The 23246-nt window shown below is 39.5% G+C and overlaps 1 pseudogene across 1 annotated transcript in view; it reads left to right on the forward strand.

The window, feature by feature from the left end:
- Positions 1 to 23246, forward strand: part of LOC149217682 (protein NUCLEAR FUSION DEFECTIVE 4-like) — a 283964-nt pseudogene that overhangs the window by 208305 nt on the left and 52413 nt on the right. The window contains exons 15-16 of the transcript XR_016250688.1: positions 964 to 972; positions 12209 to 12235. The product of XR_016250688.1 is annotated as a protein NUCLEAR FUSION DEFECTIVE 4-like (transcript). The remainder of the gene's footprint in view (positions 1 to 963; positions 973 to 12208; positions 12236 to 23246) is intronic.

Here is a 23246-nt window from a genome sequence, read left to right on the forward strand (position 1 = left end):
GGAAGCATATTCTATCACTCCTCTTTCCTGCATCAATCCTGCACCCAACCTTTGTTTGGTTGCATCAGTACATACCGTAAAATCTTTGTCCATATCAGGGACTCTTAGGATTGGTGCACTGGTGAGTAGTCTTTTGAGTTCGGAGAATGCTTTATCACATTCCTCAGTCCATTCATACTTAACACCTTTACGTTGAAGGGTTGTAATCGGCTTTGCAATTTTGGAGAATCCCTCCACAAATCTTCGGTAATGACTGGCTAAACCCATAAAGCTTCGTATTTCATGTGCGTTTTTCAATATTGGCCATTCCATGATTGCTTTTACCTTCTCAGGGTCTACTAAAATCCCTTCACCTGATATGATATGGCCTAAGTAATGAATGTTTTCCTGAAAGAATGAACACTTGGATAATTTTCCAAACAACTGATGGTTTCTAAGACAGGACAATACTATTCGTAAATGATCTTCATGCTCTTTCTTCTTCTTGGAATAGATGAGAATATCATCCAAAAGGACTTGTACAAATTGATCAAGATATTCGCGGAAAACACTGTTCATAAGATTCATGAATATTGTTGGTGCATTTGTTAATCCAAATGGTACCACAGTAAATTCATAATGTCCAAAACGTGTCCAAAATGCAGTCTTAGAAATATCGCTTTCAGAAATCCTTAGCTGATGATAGGCTGATCGAAGATCAGTTTTTGAAAAGACGGCAGCTCCTTTCATTTGATCGAAAAGATCATCAATTCGAGGCATAGGATATTGATTCTTTACTGTAGCTCGATTCAAGTCTCGATAATCTATGCATAATCTTAAAGATCCATATTTTTCTTCACAAAAATTACAGGAGCGCCCCAAGGTGATATACTGGGCCGAATATGACCTATATCCAGTAGTTCCTTAAATTGAATTTGCAATTCTTGAAGTTTTAGGGTTGTCATTCTATAAGGCGTTTTAGAGATCGGTTGGGTACCAGGTTTTAATTCAATAGTGAGATCCAGCTCTCTTACAGGAGGTAATCCTGGTAGTTCTTTTGGAAATACATCCGGAAATTCGGCTAACACCGGATATTGTCCTAAGGATGGTCCTTTTTCTTCGCTTACTTCTTGAATTACATAAGCTTGACAACCTTTCCTTAAACAACGCTTCATTTTCATTGCTGATATGTAGCGTAAAGATACTTTTCTCTTGATTCCTTGAATTTGGATTGCTTCTCCTTCATCATTTATACCTAGAATTCTTTTCCCATAACAGTCTACCCAAGCTTGATGAGCTTCTAGCCAATCCATACCTATGATAAGATCATAAGTTCCTAAGGCTGTGACATAAACTTTCAGTTTAGTCATACAGACCCCTAGGTCAATTTTGCATTGATCCACACTTAAGCCCATGGATTGGAGTTCTCCTGAGGCCATTTCCACCTGTTTGAAATCATTTTGTCTGCGAGCTGCCAACCCACATTTGTCTGGCACCAGTATCAAATAAGATTTTGAGTTTTATACCATTGATAATACCTGAAGATTCCACTGCAGTGGATTGAAGCGTTGCTAGGTCGTTGCTGACTACTGCATGAATTCTATGATTACCTTGATTGTTTGATATTGGTTCCTTTCCAGTCCTATGCAATATATTTGACGAAGCTTCTGGACAAACACGTTGAAAATGCGGTCCCCCACATCCCCAACAATTAAGCTGCGTTGATCCTCTTGAATCAGGACGTGAATTTCTAGAGAAAGAGCTTCGTCCTCTCATATTGATTCCTCTTGAATTTCTTCCTCTACTGGCAGTCCCTCGAGATGTCCATGGACTGGTGTTTGATGATTCCGTGGCTATAGTGTTTACTGCCATGGGAGCTCTTGTTCCTATATTTCTTGGGGTAAACCTGTTACCTTAAGGTAGCCTCGAGCTACCTCCTTTGAAGAAGTTTCGGGGAGTCTTTCCTAGAATCCCTGATTGTAAAGGTTCTGCTGTCCCTATATCTTTTTTGATTCCAAGGTGCTCTCTGCATAATGACCACATTCAATTGCCTCAGCTACTGATGATGGTTTCCACATGCTTACCAAGGCTCGGATGCAAGGATTTAACCCAAATATGAAGTGTTCAGCTTGACGTTCATCAGAATCTAAGTAGTGAATGTATTTTACAAGCTCCATAAACCTTATCTCGTACTCTTCCACTGTTTTATTACCCTGTACTAAGGTATGGAAGGCCTTGGCTTGCTGTTGTTGAAAGTATGGAGGTAAATACTTTGCGTGGAATCTTTCCTCAAATAGATCCCAAGGGACATTAGCCGATGTAAGATGCAGCTGCTTTTCTAGATTTCCCCACCAAATCAAGGCACTTTCCTTTAATTGAAATACAACAATTTTTTTTTTTGCCGAAGAAGAATATTCTCTTAATCTAAAGCATCTGTTCATTCCTTCTAACCATGCCTCAGCGCGTTCACCTGCTCGACCTCCTGAAAATTTTGGGAGTTTAATTTTCTGAAGCTCCCTAGAAATATCTTCGTTTGTTCTTTTGTGCTCAAAATTCTTTGGTTCCGCTGAACTAGTAGCTAAAGGTTGAAATTCTTCATTGGTCTTAGCCTTAGTTGATCCTTTTAATGTCTCCAATAAGGCTTCCAATGAGTTCATTATCATGGTCAACTTTGGTGCTGGAGCGATTGATGTTGATAATGGTCTTGGTGGTGACGATGGTGATGGTGGTGGCGATGGGGATGATGATGGAGACTGTGGCGGCATTAATGACGGTGATGCTGTCTGATCACGTCGTCGTCGCTCATATGTATTTACCATTGTAATGTTTCCTGTGTACATAATAAAATTCTATAAAAATTTTTGAGGTAGACAATCGAATTTAACATATAATTTTCTTTTGCAATTTCACATTCATAAATGGGTATAGTTTTTGTTGTTTTTATCTGCTAGGCAGATCTTACTGGTACCGAGGACAAGGAGGGTGGTCTTGCGACCTCCTTGTCCTAATGCAGGGTATTCTATCCTAAGATGAAACAATGCAGAAGGGTATGGCTATTAATGCCTAGGGTAGATCATCCAACAAGTAATGACTAAGTAACACTTGCAAAATTAAATATTTTAAATATTAATTATCTCGTTTATAATGAACAACATCAACATCAATTACTTAAATGTATCCTATTGGAATATCAATTATAACGTTTTTTTTTTTGTTTGGTAAATATAAGGATCAAATTTTAATAGAACCAAGTAACTTAAGTGGTACTAATTTAAACAAAATATCATATATATATATATATATAAATATATATATATATATATATATATTTATATATATATATATATAAATATATATATATAAATATATATATATATATATATATATATTTATTTATTTTGGGGCGCCGACTATTTAGCATTTAAATTTCTCCATTTTCTAAGATTTTCTTTTCCTAATGTCAAAATTTCACGCGTTCTTGTTTCGATGATCACAGTCATATTGGCAAAAATTTCAAAGATTCCTATCACAGGTATATGACAAAATTACTATTATGGACTAATAGACAAAATTTTGAAGGTCGAAATTCAATCTATTGTTTGCATTATTGCAGAACGTATATATCATATAAGATGATACTGAGTTTCATCATAATTCAACTCAAATTTCATTAAAAACGAAAAATCGATTTGAATACGATTAATATTTCATTAAGAACAAAAAAATTGAAACGATTTGAATATTGTTTATATTTTTCATTAAAAACATAAAATCGAAACGATTTGAATATTGTTTATATTTTTCATTAAAAACATAAAATCGAAACGATTTGAACACTGTTTATTCCACGCTCAATTTCAGTGATGAGAGTAGCCTACTCATCCAAAGGCTCTTCGTGCCCTCGAAAAGAGTTGGGTTGTCCGATTTCAGGGAAAAATTGACTATCAGGGGATTTTCGGAGGCCCGATGGGCCTATATTAACCGGGGCTCCAACGCTTCGAAAGCCTCGACAAAGCACTTCTGCGTCAAAATAGTTGTTTCATATTTCATAGATTGGCTCTAGACTATGATATATACACATCAATCAGTATTAAAATATTATTAAGATTATAACTTTATATTAATTTCTTAAATATTTATTTATTTATTTACATTTCTTATTGTATATTAAACTTTTACAATCCATTTAATCACACACAGAATCATATAATGAAAATGAGGCACAAAAATTAAGATGGTGCTTATCGTGGCACAACTCAAAATATAAATTAACAAAACCGCACACGCTCAAATTTTTATAGAAAAAATGATTTATCCGCAGGAGAACTAAAGTTTATTAACAAGAAGCTTACTATGAATGCCTATTATTATGACATACCCTATGATGTGTAAAACTGGAATTCGAATATCTTATTTACACTTGACAATATAAGATGTCTTAAAACAAGTTCAACCTTTGGTTGAGCGTTGGTTGCATAGGACATAAACATGTGGGCTCTATCCGCATAGGTTCAATCCATGCAAGGAGTGTTTGTAACCCTAACGCATTTCCTAGGCACATTCAAAAACATTAAAATTGAATCCTTGTGTCACATACTGCACGGTATTTACTCTATCCACCCTCCACGTAACCTTGATGCTGTCACCAAGACAAAAGGGTGAAGATTCGAGGACTTTGGAGAAGTTAGACCAAAGGTTCTTAGTTCGATTTATATCCGGAAATTCAACCAATTGTTCCTAGGTTCCGCGCGTTCCACTTATTATATATTCGGGTTATGGAAATGGATTTCTGTGCGATTGCTCGAGGTAGCTCACAGCGCAGGAAAGATGGATCTTGTCCGACAGTTCTAGTCACGGCCGCTGCTGGGGAAAACTGGGTAGTAAACACGTTTTATCAATGGCTGTCAATTCTGAATGCAGCTCCAAGTCATCTAAGGAGAGTTGTCAGCCATTTTCTCATCATTTTTGAGCACCCATTCTTGTGATAACACATCTTTGAGTCAGCGAGTTGATTTGAGGACAAGGCCTGGAGCTTCTTTATGCCTTCTCTTGGTTAGTTTGATAGACAAGCTAGCCACTTTCTCTTGGTTGACTTTCTTGTACTCAAGCGAGGGCTAGACTAACCAAAAGCTAGGTGCTGTGTCTAAAACCAATTTATTTTAGGGTTTTGGAGGTGCTGTATCAAATATTTTCCTCGTATGGATCCATTCTCATGTATAAGAAATAGAAATTTCATAGAGAGACGATCCATCATGTAGTTTTTTGGTAGTTTGTTGGAGAACCTATCATGCCTAACCAATTATAAGATAAAGCAGGACAAAATCTCTTTGAGTATCTTAATAAATAGTATTATTGATCCTAGAGTCATGGGCTATTCTGGCATTTTTATCTTTTGAATGCAACTCCAAGTCCTCACAGAGGCAGCCGCATTGCTTAAGGGCAGTTCTGGGTGGTGTTTTGCCTTGATTTTTATGTATCTTTCTTGTACAGGTCAGCCGCAGCTAGGAGGAGCACCTATAGTTACGCCGCAGGCCTAAAGTGACCTGTTCAGGAGGCCGAGGAGCAGCAGTAGGAGGCAGGTCAGGTATTGAGTGAACAGGGGGTTGTAGGGCAGCGTTTTGAGGCCTAGAAGGTGGCCCGAATGGCAGCAAAGGAGAGAGAACAGGATTTACAGGCAGGGCAGGGCAGTGAAGAATTGAAGAATTTACAGACAGTATTCAAGTCAAGAATCAGGAAAACGTAGGTGGGTGTAAGGCCTGTAAGGTCAAAGGGTTTCAACCTGCCTTTGATACCAAATGTAAGGGCTGAGAATAGATGCAAAGAAAACAGTAAGGGATTTATCACGAACCTGTAAACAATTTCCTGAAATTTGACAAAAGCAATTAACAGAACTGCTGAGGTACCTACCTGTGCCGCTGCGGTTGAATAAGCTGTGTCCCTGCCGTTGAAGATGCCTCTAGCTGCGCTGCTACAGTTACCAAATGACCGAATCCACCCAGCCAAACTGAGCAGAACCTGGCTGCTCAATCCAGTAAGCTTCTTAACAGAAGCCGACTGTTCCCCCGTGCCCAGAACCTCAGAACAATTCAAGTTCTTCCTGTGGGTAATTTCCTCAGATGATGTTCCTCCTCCTTCAGATTTTCTCCCCCTGTTCTTTCCCTTCCTTCCGTCCCCCTCCGTAACCTTCTGCTCGGTGGTTTTATCAGGTTTCTTGGCGGTGGCCGCCCTTCCATCAGCAGCCCACCGCTTAATCTGCGGGTGACACCTTCCATGTCCCGCCTCCTCTATCACACTGTTATGGTCACGTATATAAGTATTTCAAATTTAATTAAAGATATCACTTTATGATTTATTAAAATATTATTAAGATTATAACTTTATATTAATTTCTTTTATATATATATATGTATTTTAAATCATTTTATTAATTAATATAATTTATTTTTATTAAGAGATAGGTCGTTATAGACAACTCTGACAAAGAGAACAATGAAGAAAATGAAAACCCTAATCCAGAATCAGAAGAGGATATGCCACGAATTTCTCTGGTAGCCATCACAGGGATAACTCAGCCGCAAACACTAAAGCTTAAAGGTCACATCAAGAAGAAAAACGTTATCGTTCTAATAGACTCAGGGAGTACACACAACTTCGTAGATGTCAATGTTGCGAAAAGACTTAACATTTTTGCCTACCCTATAGCAGATTTAAAAGTTATGGTAGCAGATGGGAAACAGATAGATGGAGTAGGCAAATGCCATAAAGTTAAATTGCAACTAAGCGAATACGAAATGGAGTCCAGTTTTTATACAGTTCCCCTAGGAGGAGTAGATGTCGTTTTAGGGATACAATGGTTACAAACACTAGGCACGTATTCAGCTAATCACCAAAAGCAGTTCATTAAATTCAAATGGGATGGAAGGAAGTATAAGCTGTTTGGGTTCCAAGCTCTACCCACTCAAGTCATCTCTGCTCAACAGATGAAAAAAAGCATCCGCAAAGGAGCCCCAACATTTGTCGCACAATGTCAGCAATTGGAGTTATTATTGGTAGAAGGGACTCACTAGCCATAAAAAATTTCATCCTTGATCCAGAAATACGAGAAGGTTTTTCAAGATCTACCAATGAAATTACCCCCTGAAAGGAAAATTGAACACATCATCGAAGTCAAACCAAACTCGACACCAATAAATGTTAAACCATATCGTTATCCCCATCACCACAAGACAAAAATAGAACGATTAATACAAGACCCGTTGAAGCATGGAATCATTACGAAAAGTAGAAGTCCTTATGCTGCACCCGTAGTATTGGTCAGGAAGAAGGATGGGTCCTTCCGTTTGTGTATAGATTACAGAGGGTTAAACAAAATCACTATCAAACATAAGTTTCCGATTTCGTTCATTGATGAAATGCTAGATGAACTACACAGTGCAAAATACTTCTCAAAATTAGATCTAAGATCAGGGTACTACCAAATACGGGTAAGACTAGAAGATGTCGAAAAGACAACATTCAGAACTCACGAAGGGCATTATGAGTTTAAAGTTATGTCATTTGGACTAACAAATGCGCCAACCACCTTCCAAGCAACCACAAATGAACTTTTTCACCCATATTTGCGGAAGTTTGTATTAGTTTTCTTCGATGATATTGTTGTCTATAGTAAGACATGGAAAGAAAATTTCAAGCATCTGGAGGAAGTATTACATGTATTGGATAAGAATCAATTCTACGCCAAGTTATTAAAGTGTACCTTTGGGCAAAAGGAAGTTGAGTACCTAGGACATGTTATATCCAGGGAAGGAGTCAAAGTGGATCCCAACAAAATCAAGGCAATCAAAGAATGGCCCAAACCCAAGAACTTATTCAAGCTTAAGAGGATTTCTAGGGCTAACCGGGTACTACAGAAGATTTATAAAAAATTATGCACATCTGACAGCACCCCTGACCAATTTGTTAGAGAAGAATGCTTATTAGTGGAATGACCAAGCAGACATGTGTTTTGAGAATTTAAAGGGAGTAATGTCAACCACATCAGTGCTAGTGATCCCTGATGTCTCCAAACCGTTTGTAGTCGAATGTGATGCTTCGGGATTTGGAATTGGAGCCATGTTAATGCAGGACAACCACCCTATAGCATTTGAAAGCAGGAAACTTAATAAACGAGAAAGCTTGAAATCAACATACCAAAAGGAGATGCTCGCCATCATACATGCTTTAAAAAAGTGGCACCAATACTTGCTTGGGAGTAAATTTTCAATCCGAACTGACCACAATAGTCTTCAATACTTACTTCAACAAAAGACATTATCAACAGAACAACAGAAGTGGATGGAGAAGCTGTCAGCTTTCGACTTAGAAATATTGCATAAGAAAGGAAAGGAGAATGTCGTAGCCGATGCACTCTCACGTAAGGATGACGACAATACAACTTGTGCCACCATAATAATTGTTCCGGAATGGTTGGACGAAATACGAGCCGAGTATGCCAAGGATGAGGATTGTGATTCCATGATTAAGAATATTAGTCAATATTCCAATTTCGAGTGGAAGAATGACGTAATGTGGTACAAAGGTAGAATTTACCTAACACCAACATCCAAATTTAAGTTGAAAATTCTAAAAGAATCTCACAATTCACATGCAGCTGGACATGTCGGGTTCTACAAGACTTACTACAACATTCGACAATCATTCTATTGGAAGGGCATGAGCAAGGAAATTCATAAATATGTTGCAGAGTGTGATATTTGTCAAAGGAATAAGAGTGAAAATATCCCAACCCCGAGTTTGTTACACCCGCTACACATTCCCAACTAGAAATGGGAAGAGATTTCGATGGACTTCATAGAAGGACTACCTGTGTCTGACGGTAAGGACAAGATATTTGTTGTAGTCGACAGACTCACTAAATATGCCCATTTTATGGCCATCAAAAAACTGACACAACTAAGCAAATTGCGGATATGTTTTGTAAAAACATCTACAAACTACATGGGTTCCCCAAATTCATAGTAAGTTATAGAACGCAAGGTTCAAGGGTAATTTTTGGAAGGAATTTTTCCACTAGATAGGAATATCCCTCAACATGATTTCAGCTTATCATCCCCAGACAGATGGTCAAACTGAGGTCGTGAATACGTGCTTGGAGACATATCTTTGTTGCTTCGTCATTGATAAACAAAGTAAGTCGACTCAGTGGCTACACCTGGCGGAGTTGTGGTATAACACCACCTACCATACGTCAGCTAAAATGACACCTTTCCAAGCTCTCTATGGTTATGAACTACCCAGATGGAAGGATTTTTCACTACTCGAATCTAGGGTTCCAGCAGTAAAAAACCACTTAGAAGAAAACCAAAGGATCATCAACTTATTAAAAGAGAATCTAATGATGGCACGTAATAGAATGAAACAACAGGTCGATAGATATCGCACTGAAAGAGAGTTTGAAGAAGAAGATTGGGTCTTTGTTAGACTCCGACCCTATAAGAAGTTGTCATTGAAAGAATGAGGAAAGAATAAACTATCACCCAAATATTATGGTCCATATCAAATAATCAAAAAAATAAGTAGCGTGGCTTATGGATTGACGTTACCCGACAACTGTCGAATGCATAACACCTTTCATGTATCAAATGAGTACTAGGGCAAAACCATGTAGCTCAAATAGAAATACCAGAGACTGATGAAGAAGGAAGAATCGTCCTAGAACCAGAAGGTATACTCGCTACCCGAGAGAAGGTACTACGGTCCAAGACAATAAAGGAGTACCTCATCAAATGGAAGAAATTACCAGAGGAAGATTCGTCCTGGGAATTAGAACGTTTCCTTCAGCAACACCCGACATTACCCATGCTTTGAGGACAAAGCATTTTTAAGGGGAAGGCAATGTTATGAATTAAATATTCATAAATAAGATATACATAGGTTTTTAATAAAATATTAAAATATTAATAATTTATAAATAACTTAACATTAAGCTATTTAATTAAGTTAGTGAAGGGGCACTAGTAAAAAAGACATGTCTGTTAAAATTGGCAACTAGGCCCAAAATCCATGTGGATCATCTTATTTATGACAACTGATATTTTTCTTGGATTCCTCTCATCGAGAGGTGTAGGATTGATCTAACGATCATCTGATTCCGACATGTATTTATGGATATATGAATTTATTTGTATTTACTTGACTATCAAGGTCGGCCAGCAGCTAAATGTGTGGCACACATCCTCAACGTTTCATATAAATACAAGTTAGGTTGAGCCATGATTCACTCATCTCATCTCTCACATTCTTCTCTCCTTAGTTGTTTGGGTTTACACACAAGGAGAAGCACACACGTGGGAAGAAGGAGGACGCAGAAGGACGAAGTAGGACGCAGAAGGACGCAGATTTGAGGACGCAGAATTGTTTGACTGCATTGACCAGGGCTGCAGATGTATCTTTGACCAGCGTGGACTTTTCTGAAGTGCGGTTTTGATGTGGCTGTCTCTCCTAGGCAGGCCACAGATTTTGGCACGCAAATTGAGGCATTCTGACCTCAGGTTTGACCAGTGTTGACTGCCCTAATTGCTGGCAGCAGGTTGACTTTAGTTGACTTCATTTGACTGGGTTTTTCACACTGTTTTTGGGCTGCCTCTTCTCGCTGTTGGAGGCCGAGTTGAGTGGATATTGACCAAGCTGATTGAAGGTCAATTCTATCTTGTTTGACTAGCTTTGACTTTGCTGGTTAGGGTTTGCAGTTGCTGTCATAAAATTATAAATTTGTATATCCGTACTATTTCTCTCTCTATTGAACTATTGAACATTATAGAAGAATTGATGAAAGGGTTGACCCAGATTTGGGTTTGTCCCTGGCTAGCCACCATATCTAGTGTCTCTTGTCTTGGCTTGTTTTCTGTCGATCTATTAATGTTCTATCAACATTTTACTTTATGTTAAATGTGATTGCTAAATAGCGGCTAATAAGAGAAATTGAAGTAAACTGCACTAAGCATAGAACATACCATAAATTAACATTGTATTAGAGCTGAGGTGAAGACAAAGCCCAAGCAAGAGCAAGAGAAATCACTGAAGACTGTTGGAAAAAGTCTATAGGACTTCATGGGTTCCTCATCACACTTCCCTGCCGAAGAGAAGCTCCGTGAGAAGTCTGACTATCATGAATGGAAGATGTCTCTTGATCTGACATTGGAAGAGCAGGAAGTCTTGGATCATGTGAGAGGCAGAATCATTGAGCCTCCATCAAATGCATCGGTTGTTGCAAGGAACAAGTGGACCAAGGGAGAAGTCAAAGCAAAGAAGATCATCCGAGACTCTATCGACAAGCGCCCGATGGCCTACGTTTCCGAGCTGAACACCTCCAAGGAAATCTACGATACACTGGTAAGCTTGTTTAAAGTTAGTGATGCAAATCAAGTTTTGTTCCTTAAGAATAAGCTGAAGGGAATTAAGAAGGGCAAAGATGAGAATATGCAAGCCTACTTCTTAAGGATCACCGAGATCAAGAATGATCTCCTATTAATTGGGGAAGTCATTTCTGATAGGGAACTGACCATCACAACTCTTGGAGGGCTCCCATCTGAATGGTATGTGTTTAGAACCACTCTTCTCAACAATAATGTAATTCTAGGATTTGAGGAATTGATGGCGAGATGCATTCAAGAAGAGACAAGGATGGAAGAGCAGTAAATGCCTTCATTTAGAGGCAATCCATCTGCTTTCTCCTCTCATTCTAAAAGGAGAAATAATTCCGGGTCAAAATCTAAGGTAAAGGTTGGACCGAAAGGTGGAAGGAAAGGAAGATGTTTCATGTGTAACAAAATTGGCCACTATGCGAGGGAGTGTCCTGATAGAAAGGACACATCTCACGACGATGATCAAAATCACTCCCGAGGCAATTCCAACAACAATCAAAGGAAGAGCAGGTTCAATGGCAAAGGAAAAAGGAATGCTGGAAATCAAGGAAGTGGTCAACCCTCCAAGAAGGCAAGAAACTCTAGGTATGAATATAATGTTGTTAACAATAAGCAAGATGAATATTATCTAATATCGGCCCTCTCTACTACTTCTCCTCCGGACTCGTTGGGAAATTGGCTTATTGATAGTGGTGCCTCAAGGCACTTCACTAGTTACAAAGAAGCTCTCTCTAATCTGATAGAGAAGGAGACCAACCTGGAAATTATTCTTGGAGACAACTCCAAATATCCCGTGAAAGGCGTAGGGAATGTTTCTCTTCAATTGAATCAGGGTAACACAATTCATTTGCAAGAAGTTCTATATGTGCCTGATCTCAAAAAGAACCACCCCCATTTCGGCAATGGAAGACAAAGGCTACAAGGTGGCCTTCATCGATGGCAAGGTACGTGTATGGAAAAAGAATTTTAAAGTTCTTTTACTCTTGGGTTTCAGGTTGACTCTCTATATCAAGTTGGAGGAAGTCCATTGGGAGTCATGTCTTGCAACACAACTCTTCAGTTTGAACTATGGCACCGAAGGTTTGCCCACCTTCACTATAAGGCTCTACCCGATGTGAGACAAATGGTGACTGGTATGCCTGAGTTTAAAGGAGAGCAAGAAGGTGTATGTCTGGGGTGTGCCGAAGGAAAGCTCAAAAGGGGACCATTCCCCTCAAGCCATAGGAAGACCTCTGATATATTGCAATTGGTTCACTCTGACATATCTGATATGATGCCTGTGAACTCTTTGGGAGGATATTTATATTACCTCACTTTTACAGATGATTATTCTCGCAAAACTTGGATATACTTCTTGAAAAAGAAGGATGAAGTGTTCTCCTGGTTTCATCATTTCAAAGCCTTGATCGAGAATCAAACTAAGAAGAAGATCAAGATCTTAAGGACTGATAATGGGACCGAGTATGAATCCAATGAGTTCCATGACTTTTGCAAAGAAGTTGGCATTAAGAGCGAGACCACAACACCATACACTCCTGAGCAGAATGGTGTGGCAGAAAGGAAGAACTGTAAGATTTTGGAAGCTGTTCATTCCATGCGCCATGATCAAAGGCTTCTAAAGTTTATATGGGCTGAACCTGCGAATACCATCGTATATGTTCAAAACTGATGCCCTCATTAAGCATTGGATTCCAAGACTCCCAAAGAGATGTTCACTTGTAAGAACCTTAATGTATCTCGTTTTAGAATTTTTGGAAGTCCTGTATATTTTCACGTGCCGAAAAAGAAAAGGAATAAATTGGGTGCATTTGGGAAGAAGGGAATATTCGTGGGCGATAGCGAAAATACTAAGGGCTATAGAATCTATGTGGCTGGTCAAAGGGAAGTCGAGATTAGCCATGATGTCACCTTCGACGAAGATATGGCTCTTAGCAAAGTCAACAATTTTCCTATACTAAGGAAATTTGGAGAAGCTGACACCAGCGAACCGGAGGAAAAGAAAGATGAGACAATGCCCGAAGTGGAAGAACCTATGGACCCTATTGATCCCCCTCCGCAAGAGCCTTCCTCTTCTAGGAAGAGGCCCTCATGGCTTAGGGGGACACTTGATGATGCTGAAGGACACATTGCACCTAGAGGGACTTTCCGGGAAAGTAAGAAGCCGACCAGGTATCAGGGATACTTGACCATTATGAGCACGATCATTCAAAATGAGCCCTCATCATTCACATAAGCCGTGAAGCATCAAGTATGGAAGGATGCTATGACTGAGGAATACGAGTCCATCATGAAGAACGATGTCTGGGATGTGATCCCTAGACTCCAGGACAAAATAGTTGTCACTTCGAAATGGCTTTACAAGATAAAGCATGGAGCTGTTAGAAGTGTTGAAAAGTATAAGGCTCGTTTTGTCGCTCGTGGCTTCTCTCAAAAGGAAGGTATAAACTATGACGAGATATTTGCACCTATTGCCCGATACACCACCATCCGCTCAATCATAGCCCTTGCTGCTTCGCAAGGATGGAACCTACATCAGATGGATGTCAAGACCGCATTCTTGCATGGTTCAATCAAAGAAGAAGTCTATGTGGAACAACCCGAAGGATTTGAGATTCATGATCGGGAATCTCACATGTGCAGGTTGAAGAAAGCCCTCTATGGGTTGAAGCAAGCACCCCGAGCTTGGTATGAGAGGATCGATAGCTACTTGATGAAGCTGGTGTTGTCATGCAGAGTGTCTAAGCACCGCGACAACGCTCAGACCGGGGGTTGTCACCCTGATCCCCGATCTCTTCGTTTAAGCCGTCTCCCTAGGCTAAGGGGGGTAGACCCTATGGGATAAAAGAAGACCAACTGGGAATCAGCTGGCTTGGGAGACACAACGAGGGAAACAAGCACTTGATTGATTTTAAAACTTGATTAGATCTTTAAATGTTTAGTACCAGTGCCTTTGCTAGATGAAGTGGAAATCGAATAATTGATTCGCTGCTTAGGAAATATAAATACGAACAAATCTTTCAACAATTGCTTGAAAATATTTACTGAAATGTCTAGCATACGATGAGCATTAAAACATTCAAGCAACCACGATCAATTTTAATAACTTAGCAAAGCTCCAACAATTAAATTTTCAAAAGATAGAATACTTTGAATGACCACAAAATGCTAACCAGTTCATAAAATGAATCACCACTTTCAGATAGCTAATCTTCAGATAAAATCTAAGCACATTTAGCTATGTCGAATACCACAAAAAACTTTTCTTTCAATTTTTTTTTTTAATTTTTAAATATTTTTATTATTTTTTATGATTATTTTGGGTTTATTTTAAAGTAAAAAATAAAACAAAACTAAAATTATTTATATATAAAGTTAAAACTAAAGCCTAAGCCAAATAAAATTAAAAAAAAATCTAGTTCTAAAGCTTAAATATATAACCATGAAAATCGTACTTTTAATTTTTTGATTTCAATTTTTTTAAATTCAAAATTTAAATAAAACAAAACTGAAATGAAATAAATAAATCTAAAAACTAAAAGAAAATTTTAATTCTAAAACTAAAACTAAACTATATAAAAATATACATTACCCTAACTTGCATAAACCACAAAATCAAACCGCAGCATATAGAAAATCGAATGCTTTGTTTATCGTTGTGCAAGTTGGATGGCGGAAGAGAAAATGGAGTTCTGCCGAGGGAGACTCGATGGATTTGTTGCAAGTTTGGCGGAGCTCGAGCATGGAAACACAACAATGGCAGCGTGAGAAATAAAGGCCGTGGAAGTGAGAGAGGTATGCGTGCGGGTCAGGCAGGTTATATGATTGTGGATACAGCTGCGTGAGAATGAGGAAAGAGCTGCTTGCGGGTTTGGCTTCTAGCTGGAAGAGAAGAGTTGCGTAAGGGCTGGCAAAGGACACTGGAAGGGAAACCACAGAGGAACAACGTGAGGAGCAGGAGGGTTTGAGGCAGATCACGTGGATTGGCTACAGGATTCGACAGTGGGAGCTGAAGAATGGACGCAGGGATGGCAGCACGCTAGCTTTGAGGAGCAACAATGACTGCGTGAGGGTTATGGGAGGATAGAACAGGACGCAGGCAGAGAGGGATGTGGGCAGCGGTTGGAGAAGAGGGAGTTGCCTTTCCTGATGCGTTTTTTGCAGTTGGAGCAGCGATTGAGGGTGGCTACAGCAGCAAAGAAAAATTCCGAAGTCTGCCAGAATGATAAAAACAATTTTGAAACCCTCAGAAAAATATCCCAAATTCCAGAAAACGAATTTCACACTTGTACTTCGGATTTATCAATGAAACCCCAGGCAGCAGCAGACAGATGGCCTAGAAAACCTTGAACCTTTTCAGAAAACTTAATTTAGAGATCAACTACTTCGGACTGAAAACCCCACGAAATTTTGCAGATCTGAAACAAATGCCCCTGCAAGAGCTGATTCTAAGGCCAGATCTTACCCTCCAGGGCCTAGATCTGGCTTCAAACTAGGATCTCCTCTTCAGATCTGCAACCTGCAATGACAAAACAAACACCCAGAAACAATATATGCAAGGATCATACTAAAAACCCAAAAACCTAGCTAAATAATTACAATATTCACAGTTTGAAAGCTCTAAATAGCCAGATTTGTCAGTATGCCACAGAAATATTTTTAAAATTTTAAATTTAGTATGAGGTGCTTCAGAAAACCCTTCATGCATTCACAAGAAAAATTCTAATGATAAGCCTGGGATCATAACTAGTAGGGCTCTTCAAAAAATGCTTTTTTGGGAGTTGGCTGGTTCAGCTGAGAAGTTCCCCAAACGCCTGGTAATCTAAAAAAAAAGGATTTCCTGCAAAGATTAATTTAACCATTAACATAGAGAGAGAAAACGACAATGAAATTCAGATCTAATGGAGATACCTGCCATTATATTCAGAAATTAAACTATCATTCAAACCCTAGTGATCAGACAGGATACCTGTATCTAAATCACTCTTCAATAAGCTAACATCAATGGCTGAAAGTAAATCTATGCAAGAAAATAAAGCATCTTACAACATTTCCCCGAAGAGTAACACCAGTAGAGATTAACCCCAAAGTCTTTTTTTATTTGCACATGAAAAAATGATTACAAGAGAGCTTTCTTTAGCACACGACCCTGAGATCGAATGATCTCAATGGACAACTGACCTCCTATTTAAAGAGAAAAAATCCCAACGGCTAGTTCGAGTGATCTTTGTCAAAGCGATCTCGACTGTTGATGAGGATCAAAAAATCTTTTAATTTGATCTGTCGAAATTAAAATAATGAGGAAATTCGAAATTATCATTTAAATGCATTTTAATTAATTCAAAAATTTAATTTTTGAATTAATTTCCTCAAAATTTTGACTTTGACTTAACCCAAGGGACCAAGGGCCTAAAATTTAGCAAAATAATCATTTAACCTTAGTCCCTGGACCTCTTAAAATTTAATTTTTTTAAAGGACCATCGAATTTAGCCTTTGGAAAAAAATACCTAGGACCTAGGACTTATGAGGGGATAAAACATTTTTCTAACCCTCAAGACACTTTACATCTTGAATTTTACAGTTTTACATCTCAAGGAGGAAAACCCATTTGACATAGACCCTCATAGACTACCCAGTTCTACAACACAAATATAATCCAGCAGATCAAGCAATTTGTAATAAAATAACCTAGCCAAATAGTTAGGATTATTCCCAAATCGCTTTTACATAGACTCGATTTAGCACACTAAGACTCCCCTAAGATTCTAATGACAAAATCCATTCTGACTTTGGGGTTAGGCTGAAGGAAAACTCTGCCGATCATGGATTAGTGTGACAAAAAATCTTCTGGAATGTAGATCATCACTAGAAAATTAGGTTTACCTAGGAAATTACATATATGATACAGATCTGCTAAGATTATTTACAATTTACACATGCAGACTAGGTTTACAACATAACATGATAACCAAGCTGATGATGATAGTAGGACGGCACGAACACGTTGATCAAGCACTCTCCCCTTTTTGAAAAAAGAGGGTGTACTGCTATGGGTCGTTGACACGTAGTGGTCAACAGCTGGGATTCACTGGGAGTGAAGCTGACCCAAACCTTCACTTTAAGGTTGAAGATGTTGAGGCTCTTATACTGGTGTTGTACGTTGACGACCTCTTTCTGACAGGTGCAAACCCTCTCGTTCACAAATGTAAGAGGGAGTTAGCTTCCGAATTTGAGATGAAGGTCCTAGGACTGATGCATTATTTCCTAGGATTGGAAGTCTAGCAGAAGCTAGGGGAGATTTTCCTATCTCAAGGAAAATATGTGGTGAAGATATTGGAGACATTTGGTATGGTGGACTGCAAGCCTGTGACTATCCCGATGGAGCTTGACTTCAAGAAGTTAAGTGGTAGTGTTGTCGGACCTGTTTTGCAAAATGCTACCAAGTATCGTCAACTCATAGGGGCATTGATGTTCTTGGTGAACTCCCATCCGGATATATGTTTTGCAGCCAACACGTTGAGTCAACATATGGTTGAGCCTCACCACTCACATTGGATTGGTGCCAAGAATCTATTGAGATGCCTTCGTGGCACAATCACTCATGGGTTGAGATACACAGCAGGAGATGTGAGACTACATGGATACGCCGATGTTGATTGGGTAGGCATTGTGGTGGATCAAAGGAGCACTTCCGGGTGTTGTTTCTCTTTGGGATCTGCCTCCATATCCTGGATGAGCAAGAAGCAGAAGTCGGTGGCTTTGAGCACTGCTAAGGCAGAGTACTTTGCTGCGAGTATGGCCTCTTGTGAGGCTGTCTGGTTACGGAAGCTCTTCAGTGAGCTGTTTGGATATACATTGGATACTTCTGTGATCCTCAGTGACAACCAGAGTGGGATTCGTTTATCAGAGAATCTCGTATTTCATGATCGCTCCAAAAATATCGATATCAGGTACCACTTTATCCGGGGTATGGTACAACAGGGAGCAATAAGGCTCCATCATATCGGTATAAATGAGCAGGTCACCAACATTCTAACAAACCCCCTGGGAAAGGTCAAATTCTTGACTTTTCGAGAACGACTTGGAGTCATTGAGAGACCCTCTTATGAGGGTCCTACATGATGCATGCATTGAACTTTGGGAGCTCGGGGGGCTTGGGGTACTTCTTGGAGCGACAAGAAACCATAGGGCGACTCACCCTCCCTTAGTGGTGTGCTGTGTACAGCGTGAAAGGTTCAACCTTCCCCTGTGATACCTCGTGGTGACTTATGGATAGGATGAGTGGTTCTCCTGTCGAGGCATCCTACCCATGCAGTCTGGGACTCATGGGAAGTACCTCTCATCTGGCCAATGAGTAGGGAAATGGGGTTAGGGACCATAGTAGTACTATCGATGGACACATTGTTGTATATGCTGTACTCCTTATGATAGGATGACCTCCATTGATTTGGGATCAATGAAACTGATTTGGGATCAGTATGAGTGGTATGAGACACTCTCTTGTGGCACTGATCTGGGATCAGTAAGAGTGGTATGACACACTCTAAGATTGAATTCGAGTTAGTGGAGGATGGTATGATACATCGTCGATCATTTCTTCTTCTTCATAGTTCAACAGAGAAGAGCAGAGCCAAGCAGTGCAAGGCAGTGCATTTGATGGCAGAAATAGTACCGACGATCAGATGGATTAGCAGATGTAGTTCTCCTTAGTTGGGAGGGGGTGTTAAAATTAGCAACTAGGGCGAAACTCCATGTGTGTCATCTTATTTATGACAACTGATATTTTTCGTAGATTTCTCTCGTCGAGCAGTGTAGGATTGATCTAACGATCACCCGATTCCGACATGTATTTATGGAGATATGAATTTATTTGTATTTACTTGACTGTCAAGGTTGGCCAGCAGCTATATGTATGGCACACATCATCAACGTTTCATATAAATACAAGTTAGGTTGAGGCATTATTCACTCATCTCATCTCTCACATTCTTCTCTCCTTAGTTGATTGGGTTTACACACAAGGAGAAGCACACACGTGGGAAGAAGGAGGACGCAGAAGGACGAAGTAGGAGGACGCAGATTTGAGGATGCATAATTGTTTGACTGCGTTGACCAGGGCTGCAGATGTATCTTTGACCAACGTGGACTTTTCTGAAGTGCAGTTTTGATGTGGCTATCTCTCCTAGGCAGGCCGCAGATTTTGGCACGCAAACTGAGGCATTCTGACCTCAGGTTTGACCAGTGTTGACTGCCCTAATTGCTGGCAGCAGGTTGACTTCATTTGACTGGGTTTTTCGAACTGTTTTTGGGCTGCCTCTTCTTACTGTTGGAGGCCGAGTTGACTGGATATTGACCAAGCTGATTGAAGGTCAATTCTATCTTGTTTGACCAGCTTTGACTTTGCTGGTTAGGGTTTGCAGCTGCTATCATAAAATTACAAATTTGTATATTTGTACTATTTCTCTCTCTACTGAACTATTGAAGATTATAAAAGAATTGATCAAAGGGTTTCCCCACATTGGGGTTTGTCCCTGGCTAGCCGCCACATCTGGTGTCTCTTGTCTTGGCTTTTTTTTCTGTCGATCTATTAATGTTCTATCAACATTTTACTTTATGTTAAATGTGATTGCTAAACAGTGGCTAATAAGAAGAAATTGAAGTAAACTGCACTAAGCATAGAACATACCATAAATTAATAGCATGGATAGTCAACTCCTATGTATGGAGAACCACCATGGCCATGTAAATCACCATTCATTCTTTTAATAAATAAAAATATTACATTTCAACAAAAATTGTAAATTACAGCCTTCAGTGTACAATTTTCTTCCCGTATTACTCCATTGCCTCATAGCTAGCAATGCTAGCAACATTGTACTCAACTTCGGTTGTGCTATGAACCTCTTATCCAAGATATCGTGGCAGATCTCATACTAAAGTAGCATTCAAATGTGCTCATCAATGATAATCCCAAACATCAACAGTACATCCATGCAGTCACATATCATAGAATGAATATCTCAGATCAAAGTTGGTCATACCATGCAAATATTTCAAAGGATGCTCGGTGGCAACTCTATGTGAGTGAAATCGCTCAATCATGAACTCATTTAGGTTCCATGCACATCATATATATATATATATATATATATACGGACGAGTGTTCAAAACAGAACATCAATGGTTCAATCAATTGTTGGTTTCCAAGATGAGTTCAACAATATTTCTTAGTCAGAGTGTCCAATGATTTGCATTTCCAAATAGCTTCGCAATATAGATTATCTTTTCCCAACTACAAAAATCGATTCATCATGCCACGATTCATCATTTCGAAGTTCAAAAGCAATCTTCCTCTTACTCATAGTTTTAAAAACCGCTCAGAAAAACCGGTAACCGGTCAAATCGGCCGGTTAGCTAGCTGGCCGGTCCGAACCGGCCTAAAAACCCGGTCAGACCCTTCATTTGCCCGATTTTTGGCCCTAACCGGTGAAAACCGGCCGGTTTAGGACGGAACCGGCCGGTTTGTATCAAACCGGCCGGTTTATGGCATGCCCACCGAATCTTGGAAAAAGGCGTTGGTGGTTTGTGGTTTAGGGGTTTTGGGGGGGAGGTAAAGGTATTTTCCCTCCAAAAACACCCTCTCCAAGCTATAAGAGACCCCTCTCACTCTCATTTGTCTCACACAACTGATTTGGAGTGTTTGTGAGTGTTTGTGAGTTTGTTTGTGAGCTTGGAGAGTGTGGAGTTTTTGCTGAAGTAGTCATCTTGGAGTTGGAGTTGGAGCTATTTTGGAGATAGTGTGTAGCTGTCAGTGGAGTTGCCATCTTCAAGAGGAGGCTAAGGGAGCTAGTTTGCATTTCCAGGTAAGGATTTGCACTTGATAATTCCTCATTTGAGTCTGTTGTCCATGAATTTTTTTTTAATGTGTTATACTTATAAACTTCTCACTTCTATGATCTATCATGTATGCTATAAACTCTCTAGCTCTATGCTATCAAATTTTGTAGCTTGAGCCTTGCATGTGCATTTGTTTTCCTACATTTATCTTTGGTTTTCCATTTTGCTTAGCTGCAATTTTTTTTTTAAATGGCAGATTTCTTTGCAAATTGTTATTATTTCAAGCAAACATGGCTCCAAAAGGAAAGGACAGTGCATGGGCTCATTGTGATCTAATTGATGGAAAAATGATATGCAAATTATGCCATAAATCTATTGGAGGTGGGGGTATTCTTAGGTTGAAATAACACTTGGCTGGGATAAGAGGCCAAGTAAAGCCATGTGATGCACCAAATGCACTGTTAGGTCCTATTAGGGCAGAATACATTGCCAAGCTTGAAAAATTTTATGAGGATAAGGCTAGGGAGAAGGCCATCCAAGATGAAATTGCAAGGAAGAGGGAATTATTAGAAGCCATGAAAGAGAGTGGGTATGATAATTATGAGATTCAAGACTCCACTTCTATCCCTTCCACCAATGACCCCTTTCACTATGTTCATCCTTCTGTTGGACTTGGCCAACCATCAAAAGGAACAAAGAGAGCAAACATCCAAAGTTATTTCTCATCTTCTGCCAACATTGCCTCTTCTAAATCTAATCCCACTTCCTCCCAGCCAAGTTCTCAACCCACTTTGGATCAACATTGGAAAAAACAATGCAAAGAAACTTCTCACCAATACATTGCTAGATGGTGGTATGATTCAGATATCCCATTTAATGTTGCTCGCTCACCTTATTACCAAGCTATGTGGGACTCTGTTATAGCTGCAGGAAAGGGCTTCAAAGGCCCTAGTATGCATGACTTTAGGGGAGCTCTTTTGCAAAAAGAGATATCTTCCATTGATGAGTATTTGGTTGAGTTTAAAGAGTCATGGTTCAAAACAGGTTGTTCCATTATGTCAGATGGATGGACCGATGGAAAGAACCGAACTATCATTAATTTCCTTGTTTCTTGCCCTCAAGGAACCATGTTTTTGAAATCAGTTGATGCATCTGATAAGGTAAAGGATGCAATCCTTCTATTTGAGCTTTTGGATAACGTTATTCAGGAAGTTGGGGAGCAGCATGTTGTGCAGGTCATCACTGATAATGCCTCAAACTATGTTCTTGCTGGAAAGATGCTTGAGGCCAAATATAAGACCATATTTTGGACTCCATGTGCTGCACATTGCATAGACCTCATGCTTGAGGATATAGGCAAAGTGGAGTGGGTAAAAAACACTGTAGAGCATGCCAAGTGCATTACAAAATACATTTACAACCACTCATGGGTATTGAACCTAATGAGGAAACACACTGGAGGCAAAGAGCTTGTTAGGCCTGCAATTACGAGATTTGCAACTCACTTCCTCACGTTGCAATGCCTCAATGGTCAACATAAAAACTTGCAGAAAATGTTTTCCTCTGAAGAATGGTCTGAATCTCGGTGGGCTCGTAGACCAGATGGAAAAGACACCAAAAAGAAAGTGTTAGACACTTATTTTTGGAAAAGGTCTGTAGAGCTTGTGAAAATTACCGAGCCCCTTGTTAAGGTGCTAAGGTTGGTGGATGGGGAAAGATTGGCCATGGGCTACATTTATGAAGCTATGGATCAGGCAAAGGAGCAGATACGGGCAGCTTACAAGGACAGGTTAGCTAAATATGGCCGTATATGGGAGATCATTGATAACAGATGGAACAATCAACTCCATCGTCCTATACATGCAGCCGGGTATTTTTTGAACCCAAGGTATCACTATAAAAATCGGCTAGGAGATCAGCATGATGGGGAGGTCAGAGCTGGATTGATTGATTGCTTGGAGCGCATGGTCCCCAACCATGTAGACCAGTTGGAAATACATAGACAGCTT

The sequence above is a fragment of the Pinus tabuliformis genome, chromosome 1_1, assembly GCF_031772625.1.
Source record: "Pinus tabuliformis cultivar Carrire ecotype Pingquan chromosome 1_1, CPIR1, whole genome shotgun sequence".
NCBI lineage: Eukaryota > Viridiplantae > Streptophyta > Pinopsida > Pinales > Pinaceae > Pinus > Pinus tabuliformis.